At 41.2% G+C, this 15,193-nt stretch overlaps 1 protein-coding gene across 5 annotated transcripts in view; it reads left to right on the forward strand.

Annotated features, from left to right (window-relative positions):
• Positions 1–4,163: 4,163 nt before the first annotated feature.
• The window catches only part of VIT (vitrin), a 91,273-nt gene continuing 80,243 nt past the window's right edge, over positions 4,164–15,193 (forward strand). For 3 of the 5 annotated variants that reach the window (XM_016162516.2, XM_016162519.2, XM_016162520.2), the window contains exon 1: positions 4,164–4,404. The gene's annotated coding sequence lies outside the window, so the exon portion shown is untranslated. Of the gene's footprint in view, positions 4,405–7,297; positions 7,378–10,035; positions 10,910–15,193 lie in introns of those variants that run through there. The other 2 variants (XM_016162517.2, XM_016162518.2) reach the window with 2 other exon arrangements.

Below are 15,193 nucleotides of genomic sequence, written 5' to 3' on the forward strand. Positions count from 1 at the left end.
GATGTAGCATCAAACACAATATAGCTTTACACATTTCAGTGAGTTTCTGTTATGAAAGGTGTAACTCGTGTTTTATATCAGCATAGAGTAAAAGCATCAGGAGGGTCTGAAAAGGCTACCTCCTTACTTAGACTCTTAAATTGCCATCCTGCAGTTTTAAAAGTCACAGAAAAGAATGGATTTTTGATATAAAGAGTGTATTGATTTCCCTGAGTTCTATCTCTAGAGTCAGTTAAAAAAAAAAGTGAGGCAGTATTTTAAAGAGTTTAAAGAGTCATCAAGTTCAGTGTTTACAATAATAATAAAAACTTTTAGGGAATGTTCTAAAAGAGATTTGAGTTTTTGTACTAAATACAATACAAGACTGAAACACTAAGTTTATATAATGACAAACAGTTATTTAGGAAAGAACTGATACTTTGGAGCAACCATAGGTGAAAAATAAAACAGAGACATGGGAGAGAAAATGCTGGGGGTGGGGATGCCATTTTAAACAGGGTGGCCAAGAAGTAGTGACATTTGAGCAAAGATTTGCAGAAGGTGAGCATGTGAGCCATGTTAGATATCCGAGAGAAGCCCTAGGCAACAACTACAAGGCTCTGAAGTTCCATGGGAATGGTGAGTATACATTCACAAGAGTTCTTGTAAAATGTATTTTGTTTCATGTGCATATATTTTAATTTTTATAATTGTATTTGTAATTGTCTCAGTTCTCCAGAGAAACAGAACCAATAGGAGATAGGTAGGTAGGTAGGTAAGTAGGTAGGTAGGGACATAGATAGATAGATAGATAGAAAGATATATAGATAGATAGGTAGATGGTAGATAGATAGATGGGGAGAGAGAGGGAGAGAGAGAGAGAGAGAGAGAGAGAGAGAGAGAGAGAGAGAGAGAGAGAGAGGAGAGAGAGAGAGAGAGAGATTTACTGTAAGTAATGGCCAACATGATATTGGAGGCTGAAAAGGCAAGACCTACAATCAGCAAGTTAGAGAGCCAGGAGAGTTAGGGGTATAGTTCTAGTGCAAAAGCAGAGAAGACCAATATCTCAACTTGAAGAGAGGCAGAGAAAATTCTAACTCTGGCTTTCATTTTATTCAGACCTTCCATAGATTGAATGAGGCCTATCCACCCTGGGGAAGGCAATCTTCTCTACTCTGTCTACAGATTCAAATGCTAATTTCATCCAGAAACACACTCACAGGCACAAATAGAAATAACGTTTAGCCAAATATCTGGGCACCTGGTGGCCCAGCCAAGTTGCAGTCAAGTTGACACACAAAATTAACCATTGCAGTTTTGTATTATGTTTCTCATTCTGTTTCTTACTTTCCTTCAGAAAAATGTTTTTAAATCAATAGTTGTTGGAGATGAAATTTTAAGATGGCTCCCATAATCTTCACCCCTGGGGCATGATGATGGTATCTCATAGAGCAAAATAAATTGCAGATGTGATTATAGTTACTAATCAGTTGACCTTAAGATAGGAAGATTTTCCCACTGGCCCAACCTAATCACATGAGCCCTTTTAAAGCAACTTTCTCTGGGTTGTTGTGGAAGAGGGATTCAGAGGGAATCCAAGTATGAAAAGGATTCAACATGTCATAGCTGGCTTTAAGATGGAGGAGGCCATGTGGCAAGGAGTGGGGTGACCTCTAAAAGTGGGGGACAGCCCTTGGTAGACAGTCAGTAAGAAAACCGAGACATCAGTCCTACGACTGCAAGCAACCGAATTCTGCCAACAACCTCTATGAGCTTAAGGTGGATTCTACACCAGAGCTTCCAGATAAGAACCCAGTTCAGCCAACACTTTGATTTCAGCCTTATGAGACCGAGAGCACAGAACCTGGCCTGCTGCACCTAGACTTGTGATCTATAGAACTCTGAAATAATAAATGTGTGCTGTTTTAAGACAGTAAATTTGTGGTAATTGGTCATATAGCATGGATACAGTTGTATTGATATACATTTTATCTATTTAAAAAACACTTACATTGTACTTGCTTTATATGAAGCAAGGTTCCAAGAACTTTACAAATATTCATTCCCTTAATTATCATTACCCTGTAATACCAGTTTTATTATTTTCCCCATTTTAGAGATGGAGAAACTAAGAAACAGAGAGATTAGGTTACTTTGCCAAATGTCAGGTGCTAAAACCAATAGTCTAACTTAGGGGATCTTGTCTGAGGATTGATGCTTTAATCCTACATCTAGTCTTTTGCTTTTAGCTACTTCATAATATTTCATACTATGCATACTTAACTCATTCATTTCCCAGGGATGAATTTCTCATGGCCCTGGGCAAGAAGCTCATGAAGACTATAATATCCCACAGAGTTTCACAGGTCCTAGGGTACACATGAATGTAACAAGGTACTTCTAGATGGCTCTCTAGAATAGCCACATTTGTCTACACAGCCAACAGCCCATCAGGGCCAACACATGTGTGCCATGGACATTTTCCAGCTTTTTAATTTTGGGCAATTTGAAGAAAATAAAGTGATAGTTCATCGTTTTCTTAAAAAAGAATTTCTATTCTTTAACTATTTTTTGTGGTAAATATACATAATGAAAAATTTACTATTCTAACCATTTTAAGATAATCAATTCATTAGCATTAATTATATTCATAATATTGTATAACTATCACTATTTCCAAAATTTTTCATCACTGAAACATTATTGCTATTTAATTGGCATTTCTCTTTAAGCATCTCTTCATATGTTTTTTAATACATGTACATTTGATTCTGCCTTATTAATCATAAGAAAACAAATTAAACTAATAACAGAAGACAAGCACTAAGTCCTAACATAGCACCTTGCCATTGCTTTCAAGTCAGACAGCCTTGTATTTGAATCTCAGTTCTTGCCTTTCTGGTTGGATAACCCTGGGAAAGTCACTTTATCTCTATGAGCCTTAGTTCTCTTCTCTGCAAAATAGAAGTAATAGTACTGACCCCTCTAAATTTTTCCAAGTATTAAATGAGATGATATATGTAGAAGGCTTAATCACCATGCCTAGCAAAAATAAGTATTTGACAATGGCAATGAACATTATTATTAATATCAATGGTACTATACTATTAATTCTGCTTGGACTGACATTTCTTCTGGACCTTCCCTGACTCAAATGGTGAGGCAGGCCACCCCTCCATGTGGCAGCCCCTTTCTTACCACCAACAAACAGGTCCACGCTTTTGTGGAAGAAAAAAACAGAATTGAGAAATAATTTAAATGCAGCAGCAAATGGAGGAGGGAGAAGATTAAATAACACTTAAACCATAATCTTAAATCAGGAGCAATCCCAGGGCCCACCGAGGAGGGTGGGAGGCTGCCAGGGAGGAAGCGGCATCTCCTGGGGCTGCGTGAGTGCACATTCCCCAGCAGGAGGAGGAATGGCTCTGTGCTACCTCCCGCCTGCTGGAAGGAGGATGCTCTGCCATTCTCACAGACATTTGAATCTCAGGAGGGGCGCCAGATGTACTTCTTTGTGGTCTGTTTTTATAATGCTGTGACATGCTAATGAGTATTTTGGTTCTGAATCCCTTCTATTTAATTGATGGCACTGATACGTAAATAACTTAAATCAGCAGGTTTCATTAATGCTGTGAGCTATCCATCACCAGATTTTCAAAACATGCATGAGTCAGGTTTTGCTTTGCACTATTATTATCTTGTGTCCTGTTACTAGCAGCATAGACTACAGTCATTTCATTAAGCTTACCAAAATGCAGAAGGGATCGAAGAGAATCAAACCAAAAAATGGCATTGACGTGTAGGAAAAGTAAGTATTTTTCACTCCAAAAATGAGTGGCCAGTAAAATCAGCTTGGTGAGTTTTGCAGTTGTCTTTCTTTATGCAGTTTAATCCAGCTGTTCACTAGCATTTGAAAAAAAGAAAGAGAAAATAGAATTGCCTTGCTTAAATTGTTTTTAAATTATGTATTTTCATCTTTCATTTTATCTAGGTGCTTCGGTTCTACATTTCAAAATTTCTAATGGTAGAATTTTGTTACTGAGTATGTGTGCTTTAAGCTAGAAAAGAATATTTAGAAATTCTTATCCTCCCCCCCAAGAAAAGCAAGTGGGAGTGGAAATTTGAGAGAGGACCGCCTAATTCAGCACTAAAACCAGTGTGAGAAACAGTGTGTGTGTGAGTGTTTGTGTGTGTATGTGTATGTGTGCTTGTGCGTGGTGTAAAATGTGCTTTTCAAAGTGCTGAGAGGTTGATGGGAATGTTTGCTTAGTTCCACTGAAAAGAAAAGGTGCTTGGACCTCTTCTCATTTCTTCTTTAGAATAATTTGGATGGAATTTGTAATGCAGAAAAGCTTAAGGAAAAAAGGACATCCATTCTGTGTGGTGGAAAATTCTTGAAAAAAAAAATTGCTTGCTTCAAACAAGGTATGTCCGATAAATTATTAAGCTATGTAGCTAGTTTGCTTTCCATTCCTTATCATGAAAATATTAAAATGCATTTATCATTAAGAAACTACAATACCTACATACCTTGACCAAGTAGTCGGTCAGTCTGCACGAATTTCAGTCTCAAGACTGATGAGGGTGATTGTTGACATCCTTGTAAACAACTAATATTATGTATGTCAACTGTAAATAAATTGCACTGTTAAGATTAGAACAAGATTTTCACTGCATCTTTAAATAAACTTAATTATAATTAAAATAAGTTGAAAAGTATGACATTTGTGTAGCACTTTAAAGTATGGTTAAGTGTATTATCTTGCCTTTTCAATACTTTACTTCCTATATGGAATATAATAGCAATGTAACAAATTGCTTATAATAATATATCAAAAGCAGTAAGAGAAATGGGCTCATGGATGCTAAATTAAAAGAGAAATTATTTAGTGTGGACCTGTGCTTCTCTCTATTCAGCCACATCTCAGCGGAATGTGGGTAGATGTGCAGCTCTGTATCTTGTTTACACTGGAAGTGTTTTCTTAGGCTGAATGCTTTTTTACTGATAAGCCCGAGAAAAGGCTGGCGCTGTTAAGCCTCCTATTGTAGCTCAACTTTGCCCAGGAAAACAGGGTATGAAATCTCTTTTAAGCATGATTAGCGTCAAACCAGTATATACATGAAATAAATGCCTTGAGCACAGGTTAAACAGAAAGGATAAAATTAAATTATTAGACTCTATGATTTGCTCCAAACAACCTACGGCATCTTTGCCATCTCCAAATTGAAGAGTGGAATTCAAGATTTTCTTTGGGTTTATTGTAAAAGCAAAACCAGGCATTCTTGGCCGTGGTGGTTATTCAAAAAATGTGAGCGCCAAGAAACGGCATTTTGCCATTACGTTGTGTTGCAACAAATTTGGAAGTCTTGGTAAAGTTCTGAGGTTGTTTTTTCCTCGGTCTCTTGAAAGATGAAAATGCCCTGCAGCAAGGCAAGATCAAACACTGTTTGTTTGTGTGTTTTCTCTGTTGTGTGTGTCGGGCTGCAAATGGTAGCTCTGCCGCTGGTAGGAGCTGGAAGTGCCTCTTTTATTTATTGAATTAAAATACCCTTTTTTGTAAAAGGACTTTAGACAAAGAATTGCAAGACTACAAGGGCTGCATTTTTAATTACGACATGCTGGTTTCCCAGACTAAGCTTCATTTAAATATGTCTTACACCTCGCTACTGAGAAAAACACCTCAGGAACATTGGAAACCCTTACTATCTATCCTGAAATAACGTTTACTCTGAATATCATTTAGAAGATCTAATTATCTTTCTTTCCAAGTTACTGATCACACGAAGAATAGTTTCTTTCAGAGAAAGTACACTGGGTTTGGAAATGGTTTATGAATAGCATCAGGAGAACAAAAATGCTTATGCTGTTCTCATCTGTAATTCCTGTGAGACATGTTGTTATACAGGAAAGCAGTGTGGTTCAGGGCAATGTCTCAAGCCAGGAGTCCTAAATTACAGGAACAGCTCTGCCACTACCTAGCTGTGTTATCTTGGGAAAGGTTACACACTTGTCTGAAAAACAGACATAGCAATGCCTGCACACACACCCTTCCAGCCATGAGGCTTAATACTGAATCTCAATTCTAAAAGGTTGTGAAATGTATAGAAATGTAATCTTTTTTTCTGCACATATTCAAAAAAACATTATACTGGAAGGAGTCATTGGCCTTAAAATAAATCTTTTATGGCCTTTAGGATATATATTCCTGTTGCTCGTGTCCACATATGTAACATCTCTTCTTGCTTGTTGAGAGGCATAAACCAGGTAACAATAGCAGTGGGTAGAGGACAAGTACACTGTTCTGTCAGTAGAAGGGCATTCTAGCTGTGCGACTTTGGGGAGGTTACTCGACATCTCTGTGTCTCCATTTTCTCACATATGACATGAAGAAGACAAGATAGTCTCTAAGTTTCCCTCCTAATTCTTTGGTTCTGTGCACTGGGACCTCTCAAATGTGAAGACATGGCCAGGCCAATTTCGTTGCTGAGACTCTGTATGTCACAAAAATGAAGATGTGTCAAAATAAGGTTACAGGATTATGTTGTATTTAAAATGTTTATGTTTATCTAACTAAAGGCTTTAATGCATACAAAAATGAAATGTGACATAATTTTTATGTTACATAAATGTAACGTGTGTGTGTGTGTGTGTGTGTCTGTGTGTGTGTGTTGAAGACAGTGTGGTCCAAGTTGTATGACAGACTTCTTTCAGTTCTCTGTTATATTTCTGTGACTAACACACCATGTGGAGATAATGTCAAATACCAAAATGTAAGGCCTTCCAGGAAAGGCCAAGGCAAAGTAGCCCTCCTATACTATGGATCCTGTGGGAGTCTGTCAGGCAGGAGGCTCTGCCGCCTCTTAAATGTGTTAACTCTGGCAAGTTACTTCAACTTTCTGGGCCTCAGTCTTCTCATCTCTAAAAGGGCTCTGTTATTAGTGTCTACCTCACTGGATTGTGGCAAAAAGCTTTCCTCAGTGCTTGGCACACCATCAGCACCCAAATGTTAGCAAATACTTTTTTATTATGTGTGACTTGGATGAGGAAATCAGATCAGCTGTGAAACTAAGTAATTGTAATCCTCTTCAAACTTTTAATCATTAATTCTTTGGTTGTGGTAAGCAAATAGATTTATTGAATCATGTGATACTAATGCAATTATTAAAAATGTGTTGCCGTCTCTTCATCCAGAGGATCTGAGCTAATTAATCAGCAAATGACAAGTAAGAGAGGCACCTTCTGTGATGTCTATAATTTGAGAAACCCCAAAGGTCCCTCTCTTGCTGCTTAAAAAATGTGTCCGTCTGTGGTTTGCAGGAGGTGGTGGAATTCCTGGCTCCCTGGCTCACAAAGTGTGAGCGAGAGAAACTGCAAAAAGAACCTGCTACTCTTTACAGGTATGATAGGTCTTTGAACAAGTGGCAGTGAGCAGCCTCTGTTAGTGCAGAGAATAGAACAAGAAATGAGCAATATTGGGGAAAATTTAGGCTAGGCATCATAAATGGCTTTTTGATAGAGCCGGTTATTAAATTTTGACAACACAGCAGTGCACACAAACAGCCAGGGCCTCCACAGCCACTTGTCAGCCCAAATCTGGTCCTGACTGCTATCACTGGCCTGCCCCGCTGGGCTCACATGCAGCTAGGCTCTCCAGTTGTGCATCTGCCCTTGGCCAGTCCAACTCTTGTCACCAGCCTCCACTGTTATGCGCAGCCCGTGGCAAGACCCTGCAGCCACAGCTACTAGTGCACCTGCGGGTGGCCCCAGTCCTTGCTGCTGGCCCTGGCCCTCACCGCTACATGTGTGTCCGTAACTGGCTCTTGCCCCTGCAACTGAGTGCACACACACCACCAGCTGTAGCCATCGCCATTGCCTGCCATAGTCCCTAGCTGCTGGGCCCTGAAGCATCACTGAGGACCCCAGCAGCCCTTCCAGCCACTGCAGATCTCCCGCAGTGTTCACTAAGGACTATGTAGTTGACAATGCGGACCCCAGCAGCCTGAGCTGTCACAACACCATGCCTCCACAAGTCCCCGCACTTGGTGCTATGTGCCACCAGACCCAGATCACAGCATGCCCCAGTGTGCCACCACCCACGGTACAGGTGAAGCTCTTTCCTGACTGAAGTCAGTCCATAAAGTCTGGAAGAGGTGACGACTTCTTCAAATGTGCATACACTATGCAAAGCTTCGAGAATCATGAAGAATCAGGGAACCGCGACACACCAATGGAACCAGTAAACCTACAGCAACTGAGCTGCCAAAACAGAGACACATGAACAGCCTGATAGAGAATTCAAAATAATTGTTCTAAAGATGTGCAGAGAGCTACAAAGGAACACAGGACCACTTAATGAATTTGGGAAAAACAATGCAAGAACAAAACGAGTTAAAGAAATAGACAACATAAAAAAAGAAGCAAATTTGTGAGCTGTAAAAGAAAATTTTCATTAAAAAGTTACACACATACAGATTTAAGTCAGTCTGAGACAATCCAGCAGAGTTCCTGTTTATGGACCAGGAGATAAAGGGCCAAGATCCAACAAGATTCCCAAAGCCCCATGTTCACAATGGAGCAAGAACAATTTCAGTTTTGTTGATTGCATTTTCCTATGGTTACCTCATTTGTAAAACAAACGGTTGTGAATACTGGATTTAGAATTTGTTTTTAATCAACTAGAACGCGTTTTCTCTTCAACAGACTGCAAACTTTAAAGGCTATCTGAAAGACTTGGGGCTGCCAGGGAAGTACACGAAGCAGGCGCCAGGTGATGCTCTGAGTTGAGACTTATAAAAGCTGCATATCCTGTGGCAACCTGCAAAAGGCAAATCCCCCACGCAGCAGATGTTGTGACACGGCCGAACTCCACTGCCACATTCCATGGCTCGTGTCCTGAGGGAGAAAGGCGAACTAAGATAACAGAGGCCAAAATCCTTTCCTGAGTCAAATTCACAAGCCAGGGTCTCAGAACAAAAGAAAAACATATCGGTTTGGTTTAGATTAGGTTTAGAGAATATTTTGGTTGTATTTTATTCTGGCCTTATGACTTTAAAAAATATTTAGGTCCATTTCTGCTTCACATTACTTCACTAGATGCTTTTTTTTTCAATTCTTTTTAAGAATGTTGGATGTCATTCCTCAGCCATTTGATTGTGCTCCAGTTCCTTACAACCATCTAGAAGATGTTCAGGGAGATTGGCTAAAGATCCTTACAAATCTCAACGCAGAGAAGGAAGGAACAAAATACGGAATTGCTCCCTTTCTGGAGTCCTAGAAGAATTTGGTTCAATGGCAGTCACAAACCTATGTGGTTCCTTTACCAAGAAGTCCAAAACTCAAGCCCTGGCTAACCATAGACAGCATCTTGCAGAGAGAGATTCAGTCGGTTGCTTTATCTCGAAGTCCTAAATTAAATCTAAATGGCCATATTTGCAAAACAATGGTGATAAGAATGATGAGGATATGGATGGCAATCATGATTAACCAGTGATAATAATTGCTAACACTTAACAGAGCTGTTCTTATGTGCAAAGCACTCTCCTAAACCCTTTTCATATATTAATTCATTTAATCCTAACAGCAATCATATGGGGAGGGTTGTTACTTTCCCAATTAGAATAATTGGGAAAATGGTGAGAAAACTGAGGCGCTAAGAGCAAATCATCTGAGGTCACACAGTAAGTGATGGAGCTCAACTTCAAACTCAAGCAGTCTAGGTCCAGAGCTCACATTCTTAACCCACCAGACAACAGTGACACAAAGTCCTGGTTTTTCTGTCACTGCACCAAATTAATCTTTGCCGTCCCTGAAAACATCGTTTTCAAGTCAAGTAAAATTCTGAAGAAAAGTATTCTTTCTCACAAGTGGAGGCACCGCACTGATAATGATGAAGGAAAGTGGAGGTGTCGGGTTATTGGGAAGGAGGAGGGGAGAGTTCTGTCATTCGTGGTCACTGCCTGGATTGCGAATTGCTTTTCAGGTGTGTTGGGAAGACGTGACTCTCAGGGGAAAGGTCAAGGAGCGGGCATCATTGTCAAGCCCTTTGAGTAGCCAGTCCCCGAAAGGTGTCCTTTATCTTCATGCTGGGGTAAAGTTTGCAGTCAGTCGCAGAATCTTCCATGTGACTCTGATTACCTCAAAAATCACTTTTTCTGATAAGGGTCACTACATTGACAAGACTCTAGTAAAAATTTCTCAAATTCTTTCCCTCAGTGAGAGAAAGACGAAAGTTTTGTATGGACATGTGGTAAAATTCATAAAAATTGCCCTTCAGGCGATAGTGAGAAGGAACTCTATTTCTGCATTCCTTGTCAGATTCAAAAAGAAAAAAAAAATCTACTCCTTCGGGGGAACCCAGTGTGTAGTTTCTGAGGGTAGAGGTCACTGGCATCTCAGCACTGAATAAATTCCCTCCTCTGGGTTCCTTTGTGTTCCAGAGAAAACATGCTCTGGTTGTAAAAGTACAAGCCGACTTGTCCAGACTGGCTTTCTTGTATAATATAGTGAGTAAACCTGTGCTTCTGAAGGTGAAAGGAATTTAGAGAAGCTGAGACAACATTCGATGACAGCAACAACAAATATTTATTGGGCCACCGCCATGTGTCATCCATAATTCTATGTGCTTGGGAAGAAGAGTGAACAAAATAGTCTCCTTTCTCCCAGAGCTGCCAATCTGTGAGCATGCAATAAACAAACACACGCAGGAGGTCTGGTGGTGATCTGGGCTGTGAAAAACCTAAGACAGTAGGATAAGGGGGCGGGACAAAGTAGCGAGATGTGGGTGGTGATCAGCAATGCATGGTCAGATAAATGTCTGATACAGAGACATTGAAACAGAGAGACAGGTGAAGGGAGCCAGGGAGCAATCTACGTGGATTCTTGGGGAAGAGCATTCCAGGCCGAGGAAGGAATAAATGCAAAGGCCCTGAGGTAGGACCACATTTGGGAGGCCAGCGTTTCTGGAGTGGGCTGGGTGAGGAGAAAAGGGAGGGAGATCCAGGGTGTACTTTGGAGGCAGGCACAGAGAGTGCCATCCTAATGCTCTTCAGTTTTCCCCAAATGTCACCAACTCCCGCTCACGCACTCTCTGTGGGTAGTTCTTGCCTCTGCCCAGGAGGAAATCTGAATATTTCGGATCACGCTTAGAGTTTTTAAAAAGACCTTGCTCTTATTATACTCCCAAACAATCTCAGTTCAGTCATTAATAGGGATGTAAGACTTAGGTAGTACTTAAAACCTTTAAAATGGCATTCACAGTGTGAAGTTCTAACCCCCGTCTCCAGGCTTGCTTTCTGCACTGGGAGTTGAACGTGATTGGTTTCTCTCTTTCTCTGCCTTACGCCTTTGTCCCTCTTCCCCTTGGCTGCTAATGATAGTCTCTCCATGTTTAGACTTGAAGTGGGCGCAGACAGGAAGGGTAAAGGGGACAGAAAGGCCTTACTAGCTGGTATTATGGTGAGCTGGCATCTGGGTTCACTGGGCTTGGCAGGATTTGACAGCTGTTTCTTCTTCCCATGGGGCACTTCTGACTTTGTTGGGGACCCCTTGCCTCCAGTCAGCAGATGCTGTTACATAAGAATCTGCTCTGGTGAGTGTTTACAGTTCCTCCCTTCACCCCTAAGAAACTGGTGATCTGTCTCCAGCTGCTTTGTGCTGTGGTCTCCTTGGCCATCCAAGCACTCGGCTAGGGCAGGACCTAAAACGACCCCAGGCTGACCCTGCCACAGGTAGTCTCATTTGCCATAAGCTACTTCCTCTCCTGTAGATGTCTTCGTCACAAATCAGATGCCGCCAGTCCACTGCACCCCAAACCCAAGGGACAGCACTGCTCAGTAACTTCAAATGGAGTTACTGGGCAACCAAAAGAGGTGACCTAGAGTTAGGATTTTCAGCTGCCAGACTATACCAGAGGTTGTAGAAGACAAAGGGCAGTTGGAGACTGGAGAGCAGAAATTACTTTAGGAAAGCTGTTGGCATTTTCCCTCCCCCTCTCCCTCTCCACATGCAGACTGCCGGTGGTCTCCCCATTCCCACCCAGTACAGGCAAGAGTAAGAGGCGCTTCAAGACCACTTTGGAACATGGAAGTAGCTGGTATTCAGCGTCTGCCGAACCTAAGACAAAGATCATCCCATTTTAACATCCCATTACACAGTCAATTACAATACACTCAAATGTCTATTTAGATGGGTGTGTTACTACTGGTTAAACTTAAAAATATGCTCGATGCATCGCTTTGCCCTAAATAACATCTGTGTGAGAGAGAAAGCTATGAGTAAGTTCAGGCTCAAATATGACTCAAAAAAAAAAATCTCTTGACATTATCACTAAGACAGCTTTATTGTACAATGTATATATTTTACACTGTGTGTCTTTACTATTGTCAACAAAGTATTTCAAAAAGCCAATGATGTATGTGTTAAGGCAAAAAGAAAGCTGAAACTATCCTGTAGTATGATAAATTGTTCAGTGAGTGGCGTTAAATGTTTGAGGCCTCAGATGGAATTCTGGTTCTTCTATATAGACATTTTATAAAGTGGACAGCTCACTAAGGTTCTCTAAGCCACCATTTCCTATTCTGTAAAATGGGCATAATAGCACTTCTCTGGGAGGATCACATATGTGCAGGGTGTAGCATGTGGTAAACATTCAGTAAATGGTAGTTTTTACTATTGGAGTGGATTCTAAACTTCTAAAACTTTCCACGAAGAAGAAAAAAAATACCAATCTCATCTTGTATAACAGGCCACCAAACAGCTGGGCCAAAATGGTCAGAGGGGCATGAAAGAGGGTTTGACGCCTCCGTCAGAGCTGGGAATGATCCAGACAGGGCCTCCGAAGTGTGAAGATGCATGGTTCCCTTTGGAGATCTGGGTCTCCTACTTCGAAATAACTCTCTTTCTGCTGGTTGCCACCAATTTCTGGGACTTAATCCTCAATAGCCCTCAGTTGCTCAGCCACAGTCACTGCCCTCCTTTATACCCTCCATTCCCCTAAGCCCCGGGTTGCTAGGATTCAAAAATGTGCTTTGATCCGTAGCCCCATGCCTGCCTCTTGGCAGCCTGGGGAAAGCTGGAATCCTGTTGTCTGAGACAAACACACTCTTTACCAAGAGGCAGACAGGAAGATACTATGAATCTTACAGACACACCCTCATCTTCCTTCCTACCTCAGCTGGAAGGATCTGCCAGATGCAAAAAAAAAAAAAAAAAAAATTGTTTTTTCTGTGCCTCAGACCAGAAAGAACAGAGTGTTCAGGCCAGTCAGGGCTCTGGGGATCACAGTTGAAGTGAACCAAGTACCCAGCTCCAAATTCACAGTGGACAGCCCCTTGGCAACCACAAACCTCAACGCCCAAGGGAGAACACTCAGAAGCAGGAGGCAGGGCTAATCCACAGTGTCAAACACATTAGGTAAAGAAGATTCAGATGAGAGAAATTCATCTTCCAAAGCTCCACGAGAACTTTTGAAACCACGCACAGTTTCCAGAGCAACAAAGAGGCGCTGTCATGCCCACCCCATCTTTTACTGAGGCCCGAGACCCCTTCCCCCAGATTTACTGCTCTTCGTGCCCCCTTCCATTACAGAGGATAAATAACTTAGAAGTTCTTTAGAGCACATTTGGGGGCATGCCTGCAAACTAGTATTTTTTCCCACTGGCAATATAAGATCTAAACTACCACTTCAGAAACGTAATTACCATTTGCAGTTTCACTAGAAATCACTGTTGGTCGAACCCTTGGTGGATGTGGTAAGCATTACCATATGTCAAGTTCTTAACAAGGTACAAAATGATGGCCTAAAAACATGCACCAGAAAAAGGCTTTCCCTTTTTGGTTTTCTGACATGTAGAAACATGCCACATGGATCAATGAACCTAATAGCATAGGCATATATCTGTCACTGGATACATGCGTGAGTTCTTTAATCCATCCAGCAGCCCAGGCATGAGTATCTTTGCTTTAGGATTTGCCCTGGCTCTATGTGGTAATCAGAAGCGATCCTGGAGAAAGGAATCCTGAGTAGGTCATACTTTAGTCATAAAACAATTACCTATAATATTTATGGAAAATTCCTAGATTGGAATGTCAGTAAGCATAACATTCTTATAAATACACTTGAAACTAAACATTCTCATAATCAGGGTTTGTCAATTCTGACACTATTGGCCTGTCATGCTGGATAATTCTTTGTTGTGGGGCTGTCTTATGCATCGTAGGATGTTTAGCAGCGTCCCAGGCCTCTACCCACTAGATGCCAATAGCCTCCTCCACCACAAGTTGTGATAATCAAAGATGTCTTCAAACATTGCCCAGTCTTTCCTGGGGGTCAAAATCATCCCTGGTTGTAAATCATGACTACAAATGTATCAGGAACTTTGCAGTGACATTCTTACAACACAGTTTCAAGGTCACCGCCTCTCATTTTTTTTCTTCCCAGATTGTCCCAGGTATGGGGGCTGTGTTTCTCCTTCTCAGTGGCTGCTACAGCTCATGAGATTTTTTTGTCACACTTCTTCCCAGAGCCTGGCTCCAGAGCTGGATACCGCTCTCCAATCTCTGCCTTGATACTACGCAAAGACAAGCACATGTGCTCTTTTCATTTTACTACTACTTATTTCAGGGAAACGGGAGATAAGTGAAACAACAAAGATGAAAAGGGTTTTAGTCAAAGCTTTAAGGAACAGAAACCAATTCAAATTGGCTGGAGTAAACGATCCCAGAAACATCTATGTTACGTGCAGGAGCCCCAGTCCAGCTGCACCTCCTTCAGCCTGAAAATGAGGCCTGAGAAGTTATCAGAGAATAAGACGTCTGCTCTCCCTGCTTCTCCCAGGCCCACAGGCCTTCTCTTCCCCATGTTGTTCTGCTTTCACCTGCTGCATCTTATTCAGGGCCCATACGGCCTTCAGTGTGGCTCCCACAGTTTTCAAGGCTTTCGGAGTCCTGGTTCCAAAATATCTCAAGAGAGATATCGATTGACCTATCTTTTTTCCCCCAGACCATAAGCTCTTGACCAAGCTGAGTCACTCAATTTCAGTGAGTGTTATTTCTGCATCTGAGCATAATATTTGAGACACTTACTTCAAGGGTCTGATGAGCTTAAAGGTAAAGATACAACCAGACTATACAAATGAGGAGTGGAACTTCTATTTTATAATAATATCATATAATAAACCATGGAATCATTTGGAATTTACAATAACATGAGAAATC

The sequence above is a fragment of the Rousettus aegyptiacus genome, unplaced genomic scaffold (genome assembly GCF_014176215.1).
Source record: "Rousettus aegyptiacus isolate mRouAeg1 unplaced genomic scaffold, mRouAeg1.p scaffold_m13_p_7, whole genome shotgun sequence".
In the NCBI taxonomy this organism is placed as follows: Eukaryota; Metazoa; Chordata; class Mammalia; order Chiroptera; family Pteropodidae; genus Rousettus; species Rousettus aegyptiacus.